The sequence below is a fragment of the Phacochoerus africanus genome, chromosome 15 (genome assembly GCF_016906955.1).
Source record: "Phacochoerus africanus isolate WHEZ1 chromosome 15, ROS_Pafr_v1, whole genome shotgun sequence".
Taxonomy (NCBI): domain Eukaryota; kingdom Metazoa; phylum Chordata; class Mammalia; order Artiodactyla; family Suidae; genus Phacochoerus; species Phacochoerus africanus.
Genome location: NC_062558.1, coordinates 41,360,077 through 41,379,026, shown reverse-complemented (window position 1 = coordinate 41,379,026; position 18,950 = coordinate 41,360,077). Strand labels below are relative to the sequence as shown.

The 18,950-nt window shown below is 57.5% G+C and overlaps 1 protein-coding gene across 1 annotated transcript in view; it reads left to right on the top strand.

Moving 5' to 3' along the window:
- The first annotated feature begins 1,377 nt into the window (after positions 1–1,377).
- Positions 1,378–18,950, top strand: part of FAM222A (family with sequence similarity 222 member A) — a 55,805-nt gene continuing 38,232 nt past the window's right edge. Inside the window, exon 1 of the mRNA XM_047761253.1 lies at positions 1,378–1,488. The gene's annotated coding sequence lies outside the window, so the exon portion shown is untranslated. The remainder of the gene's footprint in view (positions 1,489–18,950) is intronic.

The window sequence follows — 18,950 nt, the reverse complement described above, 5'->3', positions numbered from 1 at the left end:
AAAATGAAGTGAAACAATGCAGACAGTGCACCTAGCTTGTGCTACCAAATATGTGCTCAATAAAATGGTACTAGGTTTCCACTCCTGTTTCCCAAAAAAAGGAACTACAAATACCAGCATGCCCTCTGGCCCCAGTCGGGGATCCTACGATCGGCGCCGGTGCGCTGCATGACGGGAGTTGTAGTCCTTGAGACGCAGACCCCGCCTCGCCCCGGCTTGGGGGAGGAGGTTGGAGAGCCGCCCTGCCGGCCTTTGAATTTTGCCGCGAAAAGCGCGCGTGGCGGCCCCCGGCCCCGCCCCCCGCAGGACGCGGCTCCGCGTCACCCTGGTAACCGCCCCTTGGCCGCCGCTGATTGGGCTAGACCTTAGGGGGCGGGCAGGGGGCGAGACGCGGCTGCCTCTGCCGGCGTTAGAGCCTGTCAGTCCGGCCGGAGCGGAGCAGCGGGCGGGACAGCAGGGCTGGTGACTCCGCGAAGAGGCTCTGCGCGGCGCCCGGGGGAGGCGAAGAGCCGGGGACGCCGCCTGTAGGGCGCGGCGCGCGGCACCTGGGCCCGAAGCGAGACGAGGCGCTGGCGTGCGTCAGGCGGTGAGAGGCTGAGGCCCCGGGAGCCCCCGCGCGCCGCCCGGGGCCATGGGCGCGTGAGAGCCCAGCGCGAGCCGTCCCTGCTGCAGCTCCGGAGCTCGCACGCCCAGTGCACCATCCTCCGGGCCGTCTCCACATCCACCCTGCGCCACCTGGACTGGTTATTTCTCGGCGCCGAGGCCCCCGGGGCTGCACCCGAGCCTCCACCGCCCGCTGCCACCACAGCGGCTTGCCGCTGCTCTCCGGCTTCCCCTCCCCCAACACTCGGGGCTCCGAGCAGGAGGAGGAGGGGCTGGTGCATTCTCTCCGCCGCTCTTTGCAACCTGCGGGGGCCGGTGCATGCCCAGCGAGGAGCCGGGCCGCTGCAGGTGCGTTCAACCTCAGAGGAGAAGACCCCCCCCCCCACCCCAGGCGAACCTGGGGGCTGCAACCCACCGGCAGGCGGTCGAGCGAGAGGAAGCAACAAAGACAGGCTGCAGCTGGGGCCGGCGAGAGGGGCCGCGGCCGCCGGGCTCCTGGTGCGGGCGGAGAGGGCGCCCGGGGGAGCGGCGCCGGGCGGAGCTGCAGCCCTAAGCTGGACCCGGAGGGGAGGCACAGCGCCGCCCGCCGGACGCGGTGAGCACAGGCCCCGGGGAGGATGCGCTGCCTGAGCGCCCGTGCGGCCCGGGTCGCGGGCGGGCGCGACCCCCACTGAGCCGAGAGAATCCTCACCCTCGACTTAGGACGGCGCTAGCCGGCGCCTGGATCGACCTCACCGACAGCGTTCTTTCCCACCCGGAGGGAGGCATCGGCCCCCAAGGGGGGATTCCTCAGGCAGCCTTTGCCACCTCTGCATGGCTGCGACCCGGCGAGAGGAGAGTTGTGGCCGCTGAGACCTGGTGTCCTTCGACGGCCTGGCTGATTCGGTGAGTTCCGCGGGGCAGGGTTCCGGGCAGAGCTGGGGGCACCCGCTGGGCTGGCGTCGGGGCAGCCGGATTGAAAAAAAGAGGCCCTGGGCTGTTGGGGATCCTGAAGCAGCGATGCCCCTTGTCTTACCCTACCCCCCGCCCCCACCTCCCCACACACAACTTGTCTAGTCCAGCCTCCCGGCCGGAGCTGACCCTGGAGGCCCGTCGTGAGGACTCCGGTGGAGTTCTGGGTGGGGCGTGTGCTGGAGAGGAAAGGTTACCCCACCTCTAAAGCCAACAAAGGTAGCAGCTCAGTCATCTGAAAATTCCCTGGCAACTCTAGCATCTTAGCGGGGGTTGGGGGGGCTCCCAGAATGGGACACCTTGGGCTTCTCCCAACTAGCCTCTGAAATCTTCCAGGGACATCAGCTTAGAGAGGTACTGCAGAGTCCCGACCACGCAGGTGGCTGTATTGAGGATTGTGCTGAGGCTAGGCAGTAGCAGGGTCCCTCTTACCGCCGGCGTTCCTACCAAAAACTCGCAGGAAAGAGGGGTTCCCCAGTGGGGCCACGGCTGTGACGTCACTGCCAGACCTCTGATGTCACTGGGGTTGCCTTGGCGACGTGACTTGTCTGCACACCCTCTCCCCCAGGCCGGAGGGGGCAGAGTGGTGGTAACCCGGAATGAGGCTGGATGCCTTTGGGTAGTGGAGGGGTGAAAGCGACTTTCCCCACCCCCACCTGCAGTCCTCTGACCTAAATCCCCAAGGGGGTAGGGAGGGAGGCAATGCCAGCTGTCCCTGCTGTGGCTCCTCCCCGCAAAGACAGGTGTTCAGCTTTGCCCCTGTAGCCTGGCAGTGCCTGGGGGCGCAGGACTCCGGAGTAGAGCAACTTTCTGCTTTCAAAAGGGATGCTGCAGAGATCTCCCTGCACCCCAGCCAGCACGCTGGAGTTCCCAGGGTCCCCAGAGAGATGCCGGCCCCTAGCCCTACTTGTGCCCAGGAAAGCAGGGGTGACCTGCCCTCAGCCAGGGAAGGTGCAGAGGAGCTGCTGCTTGCTGCCCCTCCAGTCCAGGGCTTCCCCTGCTCCTCAACTCCCAGATGACCGCCCTTGGCCAAGCCTGAAATCCCAACTGCCCCACTCTCCTCTCAGTGTTTAGATGGTTTTGACAAGCATAGTGTGGTGCTTATTAAGTGAATGGAGGGCCAGTCAGGCCCATCAGGGCTAAGATCTGAGTGAGCCTGCCCCTGCCAGGGGCCAGCTTTGATGTGGGTCAGGTGCTGGCCCTCTCCACCCCACCACACCCCAGCCCTGGCCCCAATCCTTGTGAAGGCCCAGAGAACCCCTAGCCAGCATCCTGCTGCTGGCTTTTTGATTCCTCATCTAAGTTTCTTCCAGCAATTGCTGCCAGTGTCAGATGTGGGTGAAACTGCTGTGATCACATTTCTAGGAAAAGGTTAGAGCACTGTGTCATTGCTTCAGTGGCATGGGGTGGGGTGACAGCAGAGGGGAGTGTGCGGGGGGTCATTATGAGAAGCCAGGCCCCAGTCTCTACGCAGTGAGCATCTTTCCCCCTTTCCCCCCGCCCCATTTCAGGCTCTCTAGCTAAATTAACAGGTCAATAAATATCGGTGGAGCCACTTTGGGGGGCTTGGCAGGGAGAGGATATTTCCAGCTGAAATTGTGTCGTTAAACACACAGGCTTCCAAGGACAGAGCAGCAGCAGATGGGGGGAGAAGTGGGAGAGGTGGGCAGAAGGGCTGTTTGCGCTGCCTCTCGAAGCTTCCCAGTTTAGAAACAAACTCAGAGTGCGCGCCAGAGATCTACAAACACAGGCAGTTGGAGGTCCTCCGTGGAGTATTTACACTTCCACAGCCAAGGCGGAGGGAAAGGCTGTCAGAACTGGGCAATTCCTTCTGTTCCCTTCCCTAGGCTTGGCAACAGCACCAGGCGACAAGCGGGAGAGAGTGCCAGCTTACCCAGCATCTCCCTATGTGCCAGGCATTTTATAGGATCTCGGTTACTCCTTGAAGGAGCTCATGTGCTGTGCCCCATTTTATAGAGAAGGAAACTGAGGCTCCAGCAGAGGCAGTGACAGGCTGCGCGTGCTTAGCCAGGCAGCTGCAGAGGTTTGGCTCTGAATTGGCTTGGCCCCGGAGTGCCAGGGTCTTCCCGCCCCCTTCTGTGGGTGGAGTGGAGGCACCCCTACTTTTTGGACAAAGTAAGAGTCAGGGGCTATCCGCTATGGAGGGAGTCTGGCCTCACCGAGAAGCCTTGCCACGCTGAAACCTGGGTTTGAGTCCTGCGTCCCCATTACCTTTAGGACAGTATTGAGTAGAGTAGTAGCGACTTCTGTCCCAGCCTGTGGGCAGCCTGCTCCCCTCGCCCCTCTTTCTCCAGCACTGGGGTCAGAAAGGTGTGGCAAGAAGCCCCCCTGCCAGGAAGGGTTGGGAGAGCTGCCTAGGTCTTCTTAGCAACTGTCCCCTCCGTGCTCACCTCGGGGAGAGGTGTGAGGCTGCCCTCAGCCATTCTGGGGACCCTCTTGGTAGGCACACAGCTGATGGGGACATCAAGGATGTAGATGGGGGGCAGTGGCAACTTGGGCTCTGGACCCAGAGGTGCCCTGTGACTCTCAGAAAGGATAGGGACCTGCCATGCACGGGAGTGGAAGAGTTCTCTGGGCATCGGGAGTGGCCATGTTGCAGGCCTGTGAGTGCTGGGGTATGCTGGATGAGGGGCAGGGGTGGCCCTGGGGTGGGTGTGTCCTGGAGGCTTAGGTCATGGGACCGATTTAAGCGGGGGAGAGGATCCAGTGAGGGCTTCCTTAACAGGGACAGTGACCCTGGCATCCCTTCCAGTCCAGTGGGGGCAGGGGGGGACCTTCTCAGGTCTCCGGGCAATCTCCTCTCTCAAGGTTAGGTCCCAACCTCCCACCCACAGTAATCCTTATCATCAGTCTAATTCCACGTAAGCTTGCCCATCCCCTATCCCTTCTGAGCTTTGCAGTTGCTCTGGACTGGCGCTGGGCTGGGCAATGTTTCTTAAAGCCCAGTGGCCCATGATGAAGAGCCAGGTTGTGGAGTTCCCATTGCGGTGCAGCAGAAGCGAATCTGACTAGGAACCATGAGGTTTCAGGTTCAATCCCTGGCCTCGCTCAGTGAGTTAAGGATCCATGTTGCCTTGAGCTGTGGTGTAGATCGCAGACATGGCTCAGATCTGGTGTGGCTGTGGTGTAGGCAGGCAGCTTTTGGGAACCTCCATCTGACTCAGGTGTAGCCTGAAAAAAAAAAAAAAAAAGAACCAGGTTGTGGAGTGGGGTCCACCTTTGTTGGCTGTGTGACCTTGGCTGAGTAGCTTTGCCTCTCTGAGCCTCAGCTTCCTCATCTGTGAGAGGGAACTGATAATAGCATTCACTGCCCAGGGTGGTGGTAAGGATTCAGTGAGGGGACCACAGGCAGTGGCATACAGTAAGCCCTCAGTAAATGCACATTCTCACCGCCACTGGTAGCCTTGTCCTCAAAACGGGGCCTCGAATGGCCCTCTCAGTCCCTCTTGGAGCTACCAAAGACCCTAAGGCAGCCCAGGGACCCCCACCCTTCCAGCTGCCTCTGCCCGGTCTCCCTCCCACCTACCCAGGGCACCCCACGTGGTGAGCACACGTGGCTCCCATCTGAGCTCCTGGGGGGCTGGGGCTTGCAGGGGGCCCCCTCCCCAATCTTCCTTCTGCCCCCTCCTCCTTCCAGCCCCTCACAAACCGGAGGAAGCGAGCGGGAGCAGCTCATATTCATGAACCGTAATTCAATCAGGCGGAGATTCCTCTGGGCTGGGGCGGGGGTGAGAACGGGAGGCGCGCACAAAAGGGCCGCTTTATTACCTCCCGCGGGCCGGGAATTGCTGCTCTCCCCCAGCAGCGGCCAGAGCCGCCTTTATTGTGTTAACCCATTTGGGTGTCAAGAGCTATTGTGCGCTTTCTCTGCCTATGCGGAGCCGGCTGCGGGAGGAGGGCCGCGTGCCGGCCGGTCACCTCCGCGGGCGCCACCCACCGCCCTGATTGGTTGCTAAGTGATTTGCATCCAAGGTAATCACTTTTATCTCAGAAGGATGTCGACTATAATTATAAGCTACTGACATCTTTTGAAATCTGCCTAATGACTATTTTAGTCTGCTCGGCCGGGGGTGGGGAAGGGGATTCTGGAAGCTGGGGGTGGGGGAGGAGGCTAGAGGAGGATGGATTCCTTCCACCTGGACCGTGGGTACCTCAGTTGAGAAATATCCGAGTGTCTACTGCGTGCCTGGAACAAAAGATGGGTCACGGACGCGGGAGGGGGCTGTTGCATTCCTGGGCTTAGTACCATTTCAGAGATGGGAAAAATAGAGGGCTTGTGCATGAGGGGCTTGCTCTGAATAAGTGGTCCGGCCTAAGTCTCTCTAACCCTTAAATTCATGCATTGGCCACTGGAGTGGAGTGCAAACTGAAATAATACTGGTAATCATTCCTGCCTGGTACCTCCCAGGTTTATGTCATAGCCCTAAGAAAGACACCTGCTGTTACTCCCCCCATTTTACCAAGGAGGAAACGGGCCCAGGGAGGTTACATTACGGCCCCAGGTCACATAGCCAGGGAGGGGCCGAAGTGTGAGGTCTGTTGATGGCCAGAAATGAGGGTGCAGCATGGGCAGTGAGAAGAGGGTGAAAGGGCAAGCATGGCTTCTGGCTCTGCTGTCCCCATCTTCTTTGTGGTTCCATTTGGGAAACGGGCACCAGCCTGGGTGAGGGCGCCCTGCTAGCCACTGTCTGGGGGCAGAGTTCTAAGGGATCAGATGGCCCACAGCCTCTGTGGAAAGTAAGATGAGCCAGCAACTGACGAGTTCTGGATGGAGCCAGAGCAGGACTGGAGGACAAACACTGAGGAGGGGAAAACTGCCGCTGGCCGTGGAGGGCTTCCTGACAGAGGAGGCTTTTGCTCTGGGCCCTGAGGATTGGATAGATCTGCCCAGCATGGAACATACGGGAATGTCACTGGCAGAGAGAGTTTGAGAACCCAGAGGCATGGCCAGGAGAGTTTATAAGACGCAGAGGTTGGGAGTTCTCGTTGTGACTCAGCAGGTTATGGACCTGACTAGTATCCATGAGGATGTGGGTTCAATCCCTGGCTCCACTCAGTGGGTTAAGAATCAGGCATTGCTGTGAGTTGTGGTATAAGTCCCAGATGGGGCTTGGATCTGGCATTGCTGTGGCCATGGCTTAGGCCAACAGCTGTAGCTCCAGTTCGATCCCTAGCCTGGGAACTTCCATATGCTGCAGGTGCGACCAGAAAAAAAGAGGGCAGAGGTGGAAGGGAGATAAGCTAAGAGAGTGTTCAGGCCTTAAGTGATGAGCTAAGTACCTGACTTGGCCAGGGGGAGAGCAGCCAGAAGCCAGTGAAGGTGTCTGGCGGTGAAGGGTGTGCTGTGATCTGGGTGTGCATAGCCTTTATAGGGGCTAGGGAGTTGCAGCCTGGGATGGAAGCCTGGCTCCATTCTCTCTGGCTGTGTGTCCTCAGAAAGTCTCTTTTCCTCTCTGGGCCTCACTGCCCTCATCTGTTTAGGGTGTAATAGCAGTTTTCTCACAGGCTTGTCGGTGGGATGAGCTTGAGTATGTAGAGTGCTGGGCGGAGCTCGACTGAGCCTTTCAGATCCAGGTGGGCTCATGCACTGGCCCCAGCCAGTCATCCTGGCTCCTCAGCAGAGCAGCATCCCAGCCACAGCAGCTGTTTGGGGCCCTGGGAGCCCCTGCCATTGTGCAGAGGGCACAGGGGACAAAGGCCTGGGAGGTCAAGGGGTAAGGCTGAAGCTGGATGTGAACAGGCTCCTGGGGATGGGGACTTAATGACTCAGAACTTAATGACCTAGAGTCTGTAGGGAGGGGGCCTCCCTTGGAGGAGGAGGAGAGAAGTCCAGCCACCAGCTGTCTGCTCCAGGATTTGCTGCCAAGGCAGGGGCAGCTGCCCAGCGGGGTCCAGGCCTGAGCTGGGCGCTGGGAGAGACAGAGGTGGCAGGGCCTCCTGACTACAGTCCCCAGGCCTGACCTGGGTGCTCAGCTTTGCCCCTCAGCATCTGTGTGACCTCAGTCTCTTCATCTGTCAGATGGGCTGGGGTCCACTTTGGAGGGCAGCTGTGAGGCTTGGCAGGCACCGACAGCAAGTGGGCAGTAAACAGGAACTGCTATTTTTGCTCTTTATTCATCCGCTTATTCAGGGAGATTCACTGCTCTATGCCAGGCTCCCTGCCAGGTGCTGGGGATGCAAAGATGAACAAGCCCAGTCGCCTTGAAAGGTGGTGAGGCCTCACACACACCATCACAGGACAGTGGGTAGGTCACAACAATAGAGGAATTCACAGTGTGCAGGCACTGTGTCAGGAGCAGGGGGACAGCCAGTCGTGAACAAGCCAGATACAGCCCCTGCCCTCGGAGGCCCCTAGTCTTTCAAAGTCCACTTGTAAGTCAGAGGTGGAAATTCCTACTTCCAGCTGTAGTAGCCACAGAGGACTCCCTGGAGGAGGAGCCACTTTCCATTGCTAGCTTTAGGGACTTCCCTTTAAACACCTTCGCCTATTAGGGAATCACAGGACACTGCTGGCATCTACTGCATGCCAAACAGAGCTTCCCGCTTTGGCGTTTTAATCCTCATATGGTTCGGGGAAGGATGTCTTTGTCCCTGTTATGCAAACAAAGAACCTGAGGCTCAGCAAGGGGAAGCAACAGCCCAGGGCCACATGGCAAGTCAACAGAATTATCCTCATGAGCTTTTGCCTGTCCTCTGCCTGTAAGGGCACTGGGCTGGGTGGGTCTGTTGCAGAGCGTCCTTGGGCAGGAGCTAAGGGGACCCAGTTCTGGGCCAGCTGTTGCTTTTATGAGTTCACGACCTTGAGCAAGCCCCCCTCCACTCCAGCCAGGCCTCAGCTGTGTCCTCTGTAAAATGTCAAGGATTGCAAATCCATGGCAGGTCTGGTTTTGCCTTACACTGCTGTGCCCTTGGCAGACATCACCAATCAATTGCTGCCCCCTTCCCCCACTGAGTTCTTCCCCTGACCTTGGGTTCTTGCCAGGTCTCTGGGCAGGCAGTACCAGTCAATCAGCAGGGCCTAGGAGTAGAAAGCCTGCTTGCCTGCCTGGTCTCAATGAGCTCAGGGGTCCCCTTTGCCCATCTCTATATGGATTCGTCTTCAGCCATGAGAACTGTTTAGGTATGAGAGTCTGTTACCTTACTCCAACTCCCAGGAAGACCTGTGTCCCCATCCACAGAGCCCAGCACATGCTCAGTGTGGATTGCTCCAGGCAGATTCTGAATACTTTAAGTCTGGATAATAATAGTAGCATTTATCAAGCTCTTCCTGAGAGCCAGGTCCTTCCCGGGTGCCCTCTCATTCATCATTCACCAGGGCATCTGCAGTGTGCCTCTCAGCACCACTAGGAAGAAGTCTTAACCCATTTTACAGATGTGGAAACCGAAGCTAAGAGCCGGTAAGCACTGCGGGGTTATGCACTTGCTGAGTGGCTGAGCTGGCATCCAAAACCAGGTCTTGAAGTCCACAGCCTGGAACAGTCCAGGCAGTCTTCTTGGAGGAGGTGTCCTTAAAAGCCAAAGCCTTGAAGACTGGTGGACTTCTGACAGGCAGAGCTGGGCCTTCTGGGAAAGGGAAGGGGGGCCCTTTTAGGTGGAGAGAACAGTATGAGAAGCAGCTTAGAGGCCACAGACAAGAGTTTTGGGGTTAAGGGACTAGTGTATGGCTGGGTGTGGCTGGAATGTGGCAGGGTGAGGGGACCGAGGAGGGAGCCAGGGGTGGTTTGCATTTAGACTCTGCCCTCCCTTAGTCAGGAACTAGTTGGCAGCTCTTGGAGCAGAGGAATGATCCATCCTGTCTAAGTGTATTTATTCACCACCTCCACAAACCTAGGGTGATGTCAGCAGGTGCTTGGGATACCCCTGGTCTACTGGAAGCTTTAGCCTAGGCCCTTGCCTGGCATATAGTAGGTTGGCATCCAAGAAATGTTCGTTGAATGCATAAACAAATGAAAATGCCCATCAGACTGAAATGTCTCTGACATCCCCGTGGGCCCAGCTGTAAGGAGAGAGGCCAGGGTCCCTCTCTCCAGGAAAAGTTGCACACCAGGCCTAGGGGTGGGGGCCGGGGGAGGGAGGCATGCAGGTAGCTGGAGCAGGGCCTTCCCTCCTGGCCCCTCTGACCCTGCTACCTGTCCCCAAAGCCCTCCTAGACCTTCCCTCAGGGCTGTCCCCTCTCCTCGCCACCAGGCGTGGCAGGCAGCCTGGACCCAGTGCTTGGGGGGATAAAAGATGAAGGTTCGTGACCATTTTTTAACTCAATAAAGGGAGAGACAAGCTGCAGGCTGCAGGCCGGAGATATAATTAGTTCGCAGCAGTGGCGCTTTCTTGATTTAGCTTCTAAGAGAACAAGACAAGGATGTTATACCCAATTAGCAGTAACATCCAGTCGGAGCCTCAATAGGTGAGATAACAAGCTATTTTTATGACTTTTCTTTCCCAGCTTGGAGGGGGTTGGGGGGGAAGAGGGTATCGGGGCCTTATTTCTTTTCATCAGGGAACAATTATTAGTGAACTCAGGATTTCCCAAAGCCAAATGATGCATTTGTTAACCCAAATAAGCAGGCGTGCTGGGGTGGCAGCTGGGGTGGCAGGCTGGTGTTTTGAGGCCAGGAGCAGTGGAAGGGATGCAGGCCCCTCACCCCTATTTTGGAAGCCTTTGGCAAAGGCTCCAAATGCAGAAAGCCCCTTAGGTGGGCAAACGGAAGCCCAGGCCCTTGAACTACTCTTAGTGACCACCTCGACTTCCCTGCCTACTTCAAAGAGGCACAAGGAGGCTGGGCCATTTCCCCTGGGGATGAGGAAGGAGCCAGTTCTGTCAACTCTTCCTGGCACCACCCAAGATCCTTTGCGCCAAGTGGGCCAGAGGTTCTGGCTCCTCAGCCTTGAACCTGAGGTCGTGCTTTGCCTGCTGGACCCCCGTTATGGCTCACTCTGGCCGACCACCTTCCCGCCTATGATGGGTCCCAGCCCCAGTCTCTGGCAGGGGCTGAGGGGTGATTGGCTCCACTCTTTGCACCCTCATTACCCCTGCCACCGGGGCACCCAGTACTGGCCAAGTCTCTGCTGGGCAGGGAAACCCCGCCAAGCTCCACCCCAGCTGCCTGGCCACACTCCAACTCCTGGCAAGGGCTGGGGGATGCCCAGAGAGGAAGCTGGCATGGCTGCCTCAGCACCCTATCCACTTGGGCCACGAGCCCGGAGCAGGTTCCTGGCCCTCCAACCCATCTTGCAGAATGTGGCCCCACTCTGCCCCACGTCCCATCTCCTCATCAGTGTGGAGCCCTGCGTTTGTGGTTCAGACAACTGACAAATCCAGCCATGCAAAGTGGGAGTTTAATTGCAAACAGTTTTTATGGATCATGGGCCCATCTGTGCCACCATATGCAAAATGAAAAAAAAAAAAATCTCCCTTAAAAAAAGTGCTTCTCGCCACCCCATCCCCCAAACTGACTCCAAAAGAAACAAGTTGCCAGGGTTTTTCTGGCTAGAGCGCCACGCAGGGAGCTGGGACCCATCCTGGGGGCTTCCTTCAGGGAGGGCCAGGCAAAGTCAGGGGGCTGGGTGGGGTGGGATGAGTGGGCCCCAGGGGTCTGACTGCTGAGAGGAGGCTTTTTTTGGCCTCAGCAAACTGCCAGAGGTTCCTAGACCCACTGGGTGTTCTCTGGGCTCCAGGCCTTTGCCTGTGCCGTAGAGCTGTCTGCATACCTGAGGTTCTTTCTGGGCCACTTTCCAGTGCTGTTGCCAGGAGTGGGGACTGCCCAGTGCTGTGGAAACGTGGGCCTGAGCAGTGCTGTGGGGTTCACGGACGAGACACCTCAACTTCCATTGCTAGCCCAGGAAACAACTGCAGGAATTCATTCCCCCAGGCTGCCCAGGCTTCATAGACTCCCCTCCTCCCAGTGGTCCCAGCCTTCTGCTGTGGTCCCCATCCCAGCTCAGCAGATGAGCCCCACCCGAGGGGCCAGCCCTTCTTGGGATTTCAGAGGGGTCTTCCATCTGGGGCCTGCATGGCCTGGGCATGGGTTTTCTGAGAGCACTCCCTTCTGGGGCAGCCTGCCGGGGTTCCATTGCTGTACCACCTCATCCCAACTTGGGGATGTCACCCTGTTGTTTCTCCCTCTTCTGTGCCTCAGTTTTTTCCTCTGTAAAATGGGGATAAGAAGTGGAAGCAAGAGAGTTCCCACTGTGGCTCAGTGGGTTAAGAACCTGACTAGTATCCATGAGGATGCTGGTTCGATCCCTGGCCTCACATAGTGGGTTAAGATCTGGCTTTGCCATGAGCTGTAGTGTAGGTTGCAGACGTGGCTGGGATCTGAAGTTGCTGTGGCTGTGGTGTAGGCCAGCGGCTGTAGCTCCAATTCAACCCCTAGCCTGGGATGATGCAGCCATAAAAAGAAAAAAAAAAAAAAGAAGAAGTGGAAGCTATAATGTAGTTAAGAGCCTCTATATCTGTCATATCTCTTCCTCAAGGCAGGGTCTTTGTTCACTGATGTCTTCCCAAGTGCCTTATCAAGACATTTGATATTGAATGAATGAGTGAGTGAGTGAGTGAATGAATGCATGAGCATGAGTGAGGTATTTGGAGGGCTCTCTGGGGAGGGCATGAGGCACAGGCTCCTGGCCCACCAGAAACTCAGGGTTTGTTAAAAACCCTTTCTTTCTTTCTTTTTTTTTTTTCTTTTTAGGGCTGCACCTGCGGCATATGGAGGTTCCCAGGCTAGGGATCTAATCAGAGCTGCAGCCGCCCACTTAGGCCACAGCCACAGCAATGCCAGATCCCAGCCACGTCTGCAACCTACACCGCAGCTCACAGCAATGCCGGATCCTTAACTCACTGAGCGAGGCCAGGGAACAAACCCACATCCTCACGGATACTAGTCAGATTCATTTCTGCTGCCCCACAAAGGGAACTCCTAAAAACCCTTTCTATTAGAGTCTAGAAACTGCTCTGCAAACTGTGGGGATTATGAACTCCATTCTACTGATGGGGAAAACAGAGGCTCAGAGAGAGGGAGGGACTCTCCTAAGGTCATGCAGCTGGAAAAAGGCCAGAGCTGGGACTGGAACTCTGGTCTGACCATGTCCCTGGCCCTCATATGGTAGATGAGTAAGGTTAGGCCCAGAGGCGGGGAAGGGATTCAGCCAAGGTCACAGGGCAAGGAAACAGCAGGCAGTGTTTGTGGGGTCCTTCCTAGTCCCCTGTAAGCTGGGGAAAGTCAGCCCCTCCAGCCTCAGAGCCAGGCCGGCAAGCCCTGCCCTTGTCCGGCCCTCCCCCAGGATTCCTGTGCCTGTGGGTTTCCCCATCAACTTCGTAAACTGGCAGCTTGGCGGCGTGTGCCAGCTGCCAGGCCCCATGCTGCGGTCCTGATGACCGGGGCCCTGAGGCCAGGTACTCAGTGTGGCCCTCTTGCAACAGGTGGGGGGTGAGGGGAGTGGGGCCCCCTGGGACCCCGGCAAGCACAGACCAGCCAGGCCCCTGGCAGGAACCCAGGCCAGGCACCAGGCAGCCCATTCCCCGCCCAGCAGTGATCACCAGCTCCGTCGTAATCATTAAAACTATTAGAAGGAAACGTTCGCTTGAAGCAAATGTCAGGCGCCGAGTTGTGCTTTGTAAACGCTCACAATTAATGCCAATCAGGCCCGGAAAAAAGCCGGCCCGGAATCCTGTCTGTTTCGTCTCATTTGTCAGCTGGTGCCGCTCCATGTTGCACATTTTCATACAATTGCTATAAACATAAAAGGGAAACTCCACAGTGTTCCCGGGCGCCCGGATGGTGCGCGCCGGCTTAATTACTTGGGATTCTGCTGTTCAGTTGGCCGCCCCGAGCTGGTGGGAGGGGGGAAGGGGGACTTTGTGTGGCAGGGTCAGGGCTCCTGGGGGTCAGCCAGCGAGATGGGTCAGACTCCGGGCCCAGATCTCCGTCCCCACCTTCACAGGCTAAAGGATGGCTATGAAACAAGGAAAGGAAAAACCTGCTAAAATGCACTTGCAAAATTCTCAAGGACTGAAGAGGGGTCCACCAGGCTTTGGCTTCGAATCCCAATTCTGTCTCCTCAAATGATCCAGCAGGCTGATCGCTCTTCCCCTGCATGCCAGGCACCATGCCACTTGCCAGTTGTGTCATACTTTCCCCACCTATGAGTTGGGATTCTTAGGCCACTAGGTCAGGATTTCAGGCTTGCTGGGGCCAGGCTCTGGGCTGCAGGCTCAAAGCAGGCTTCTTCTCATTTCGCTACTACCTGAACCCTTTGAGGACAGGCTGCTCTTCTTAATGACAGCAGGATGCTTCGCATCTCACAGCCGGAAGTGGTGGAGACAGGATGGATGGACCTGGGTGGCTAGAGCCCATCCTGTTGTGTCTTCCAGGGTTAGCTGTAGGATTGAAAGGAGATGATGGAGCTGAAAGTCTCCAGCACACAGTAGGTGTTTTCATAAACTGTAGCAGCTGCCATCACACTGCCTGCAGATGGGCCAGGGGCAGGAAGGGGCTCAGATCCCGGCCAGAGCATCAGCGCCAGCACATGCAGCCCTTGCTGGATGGAGCGTGGAGAGGGGAGTGGTCCACAGGGGATGCTGTTCCCTCTCCCTCCCCAGGGGCCGGGCTCTCCAGGCTTCCAGGTTTGGGCTGAGGAGGGAGACATGGAGGACATGGGCCACCAAGGCCAAGGAAGCCACTGACTGCACGCCAGTCACATGTACTTAACCAAACCCCCTGGAGCCCAGGAAGCTGAGCACATTGTCATTAATGCCTCCATTGTACAGATGCGAAAACTGAGGTCCAAACTGATCTAGGGCTGCAGAGCTAGGAGGTGGGGAAGCTGGAGCCAGATTCAGGTTCAGCTGCTCTGAAGCCCTTTTCCTGCCTTTCTAGCCCCTTTCCCGTCATGGCCTGGATGTGAGCCCTGGCCACAGTCTACAAACCCTCCCCAGGACCCTTTGGAGCTCTCTAGCTCTCTGGGATGGGGTCTCCTGAGGCCAGGCTGGCTCAGCAGGGACACACTGGCCTTTGTGTAGGCTTGGGTAGGCTACGCACTGGCCAGGCAGGGCGGCCAGTGGAGTGGGGAGAGGGTAGTGCAGCCCAGCCAGCTAGGGACAAATGCTCAGAGCGGGAATAGAGGCCCCTTTGTGTGGTGCTCTGTGGGGGAGGGGGTGCTGCCAGCTGGCACCCTGCGTGACTGGGGAGGCCTGAACCCTCCACAGAGGCCTGCTGCCATGCCAGGGGACTGGCCGTGGCGTCTGTCATCTCCCTGCCACCTCCTTCCACCATTATCTGCCTTCCTCTTGTTTCCTGGGGACCCTGGCTGCTAGAGATGCTAAAGGGAGCCCGTAACCTGATTTTTTGTGGGCCTACTATGTGCCAGCGCTGGGCCAGACCCTCCACCCACCCTGCAAGGTCAAGGGCAGTAGTCCCATGTTATAGATGAAGGCACTGAAGCTCAGAGGAGACAGGTGTCTGGCCATCACAAGCAGCTGGTTCTGGGGCCAGGATTTGGCCGACTTCAAAGCCATTTCTTCCCATGGAGTTGCCCTTCGTGCCCGGGACCCAGGGCTGTGAGGTGAGGTGCTGCCTCAGTTGCTGGGGTGGCCTGAGGAAAGCAGCTGGCTGTCTTTGTTGCCTGGGCAACAGGGTCCCAGACAGCCATTTCCATCCCTCCATCCTGGCCAGTCTCTGGGCAGCGGCTGCAGCTTTAGAGGAGACCAAACCCAGGACCCTGTCAAGGGCTGCCCTACCCATTAAGCATTTGATCCCCTTAGCTTAAACATGAGAATGAGGAGTTCCCGCTGTGGCGCAACCAGATTGGTGGCATCTTGGGAGCACTGGGATGTGGGTTCCCCAGCCCAGCACAGTGAGTTAAGGATCCGGTGTTGCTGCAGCTGTGGCTTAGGTCAACACTGTGGCTCAGATCTGATCCTTGGCCCGGGAACTCCATGTGCCTCAGGGCAGCCAAAAAAAAAAAAAAAATGTGAATCAAAGAGTATATACCCCAGGGAGCACTGGGGGATGTAGGCCAGCTCACCGAGCTCGACACCTGTACATACTCAGGCTGCATAAACATGGCCTGGGGTTTCCAGGCACCCCTTCTACCTCCTGGGAGAGGTGAGAGGACAAGGCAGTGATGAGGTGGCAGGGATGTGAGAGTAACTCTTAGGAGCACAAGCACATGGCAGGGATCGGCTCACTGGACCCCTGCCGTAGCTCCATTTTGCAGGTAAGCAGACTGAGGCTCAGAGAGCTGAAGTGGCTTGTCAAGGGGCCCTGGGCCCTAAGGAGCCCAGGAACACAGTGAAGGTAGCTTCTCAGCTCTTAGGGTCTCCTGACCCCCACCTGGCCTGTCGGGCAGCTGTCCACTGCAGACACTGACCACATCCTGCCTGTGAGCCCAGCCCTGTGGGAGGCCCAGACCCACCCACAGGAAGCCCCCAAAAGCCACTTGGCCACCCGCAGCCCAGGCCAGCAACCTGGGCCAGCTTACACCCTCCAGGCCATTCCTGCTCTGTGCCTTTGCTCTGGCCAGGGCTCCCACTGGTCGTGCCTTCCCCACCCGACGCTCATGGGGCACACACGTGCCCCCTCTGCAGGTGACTCCAGCTCTCCTTCTTCCGTAAAAGGGCTTGGAGCCCCCTCTCCTCCTGCAGTCTGCTTGCCAATGCGGGAGCCCCAAGCCTCTTCACCTTCTCCCAGCTCTCTGGGGCACATAGTAGGCCTTCAGTGAAGTCTAAACAAAGATGCAGCCTTGGCTGTCAGGATCTGGGCCCCAGCCAGCCTAGCCGGAGAAATAGATACAAACAGTGACAGACTGCATGTCCGGGGATGGGGTCAAGTGCAGGACATCCAGGGAGCTGGCAGGTCCCACCCCAGCTCTCCCTCCTCTCCCCAAGGGAACAAACACTTCCGAGCCTTTACCGTGCTCCTGAAAAATCGGCCATCTCAGTTTAATTCTTCCAGGGCCAGGCAGGGGTTTACTGATGAGACGCAGCTCAGGAAAGCAGATGCCAGCTGAGGTCACAGAGCTTCTGCTGAGCTTCTCTCAGAACCTTGAACCATCTGACCCCAAAACCTGTGCCCTTCTCCCGGGTGGAAAATTCAGGTGCCCAAAGGGCCAACCAGGTGACACAGTGATCACAGCAGTTGTCACTGGGCCTTGTGTGTGGGCTCCAGAGCTGCCACTTTTAGTTAGTTTGTTTTTAAGACAAACCAGACAATGAGAATTTTAGATGAAATTGTAGTTCTCTTCTTTTCAATATTGGCAACCATGTCACAATTTTTTTTTTTAACTGCAACAGACAGGGCAAAGAGAAGATGTTGATGGGTGGGATTTGTACCCTTCAGTGACTCACCATTGTCTGGGTGGACGGAATGATGGGGGTCCCAGGATGTCTCACCGTCCCCATCCCCGTTCCCAGCCCGCAAGAGCCCCTCAAACCGAGTAGCCGCTCAGCGTTCCCCTGAAGACACCCCCAGGCACCGCCTTCACCGCCAGAGGCAGGAGGCAGGGCCCGAGCCCCACGAGGGCACCACCCAAATAGCTATAATCAGCAGCCTCGCCAAGACTTCAAACTCACCCAATTATCCTGCGAGGGGAAAAAAAACACAAAATGAAAACAAATTAACATGTTTGCATAGAAGCTGCTGCAGCAACACACACAGCCGCGCACACGCACATGCTGGCGCATGCCCTGGCGAGGCTCCGAGATGCCGCCGCCACCCCCTCTCCAGGACTAGAACCCACCTGGCAGGGCTGGGCAGGACCAGGCTGGGCCTACTGCCCAGGGCCAAAATGTGGCGTAGGCTCAATGACTTGATTGTCCCCATACCTGGCTGGGCACTGTTTCAGTCCACTGGCTTTCACTTTCTTTATGCTTTTTTTCTTTTCGGATGTGATAAACGTGAAATTCATTGTATGCCAGAATTCAGCCTCAGTGATCTGAACCCCTTCCTTCAGATGGGGAAGCTGAAGCACAGAGAAGTTAGCTGACTTGCCCAAGGCTGCACAGCTGGCAAGTGGAAGAACTGGGCTTTGAACCTAGAGACCACTTCTGACATCTTCCCTGTAACCACCACCACATCTTCTCTGTGGCTCCATCTTGTCTGTGGGTGACGTGCTAGACCTCAGCCTGGCCATCAGAGCCCCTCCACCACCACCCCCAGCCCCTCCAGCCTTTGTCCATCCTTCCCTCCCACACCCCACCCCTGCCCTGCATGCTGTCTCATGTTGTGTGTGTGGTGGTCAGGGTGGCAGACCCCCATGGATATGAGTTCAAATCCCTGATCTACCTGTCCCTCACTGGATGGCTTTGGGCAAGTGGCTTTCCCTCTCTGTGCCTCAGTTTCCCCTCCTGGAAGATGGGGATAATAATAGTCCCCTCTCAGGGAGGTTAGGAGACTCAGCAGGTGACTGACTGCAGAGTACTACCTCTGGCATCTGCCTGTGAGACAGGGGTCCCTCCTCCGAATGCCTTCTCCCTCCCCCTGCCCAGCCCCACACCAGGTAGGGTCAGTTGACCCTACAAGGCCTGGCTTATCCAAGAAGCCCCTGCTGGGTGCCTTTGGGCTCCGGCCAGGTGCTGCCCTACCTTGCCCCTTGGAGCACAAGCACGCAGTCAAGGAGACCAGAGGCTTCCTCCTCGGAAGCTGATCACCCTGGGAAGGACCCCTCTTATCTGGCTCCCTCAAAGCCCCGTCTGCCCCAGGGCTGGGGTTGCTGGGCATGTGTGCCTGATCATCCTGCTGTGTCTGAGTCGTTCCCATGTTCTGCTGCCTGGCACACAGCGGGTCCCCAGGCGAGCTTGGGTGAATGGCGCCTTCCCCTGGGCCCCACCTTGCCCTGGGCACATCGGAGGCCTGTTCCTGGGAGTAGGAGGAGAAACGGTGCTAGAAGGAGTTAGGATTTAAGATCTTGGAGCTCAGTGGTCCCCAGGCCCCTCTCCCTCACCCCTCAGGACCACAGACAAATCCCTTCACCTTTCCATCTCCTTACTGCCGTCTCTGCCCATGACAGTGGAAGCTGAGGGCGGACATTGCCAGCACTCTGGGCACCCAGGGCACAGCCAGTGACTGTACTTGATGCATAGATCCCCTGGCTTAGTCCTCCCCATTGGCCAAGTGAGGAAGGGGAATTCTAGCCCCATTTTTCCGATGGAGAAACTGAGGCCCCAGGGAACTCAGTGACTTAAAGAGAGTCCTTTTGGTAAGTGGCAGAGCTGGGGTTCAGTCACAGCGGTTCTGGTGTGTGCTTTAGCCCTGGTGCTCTCTGGCCCTTCCTGGCTGCCACAAGGTGCCCACAGTGTTCGTGGTGCCCACAGGGGTAGTGCCTCGAAAGTCTGGAGAGTATGGACCAGCGGGACACCATCCTGGTGGTGGTGGTGGAGGATT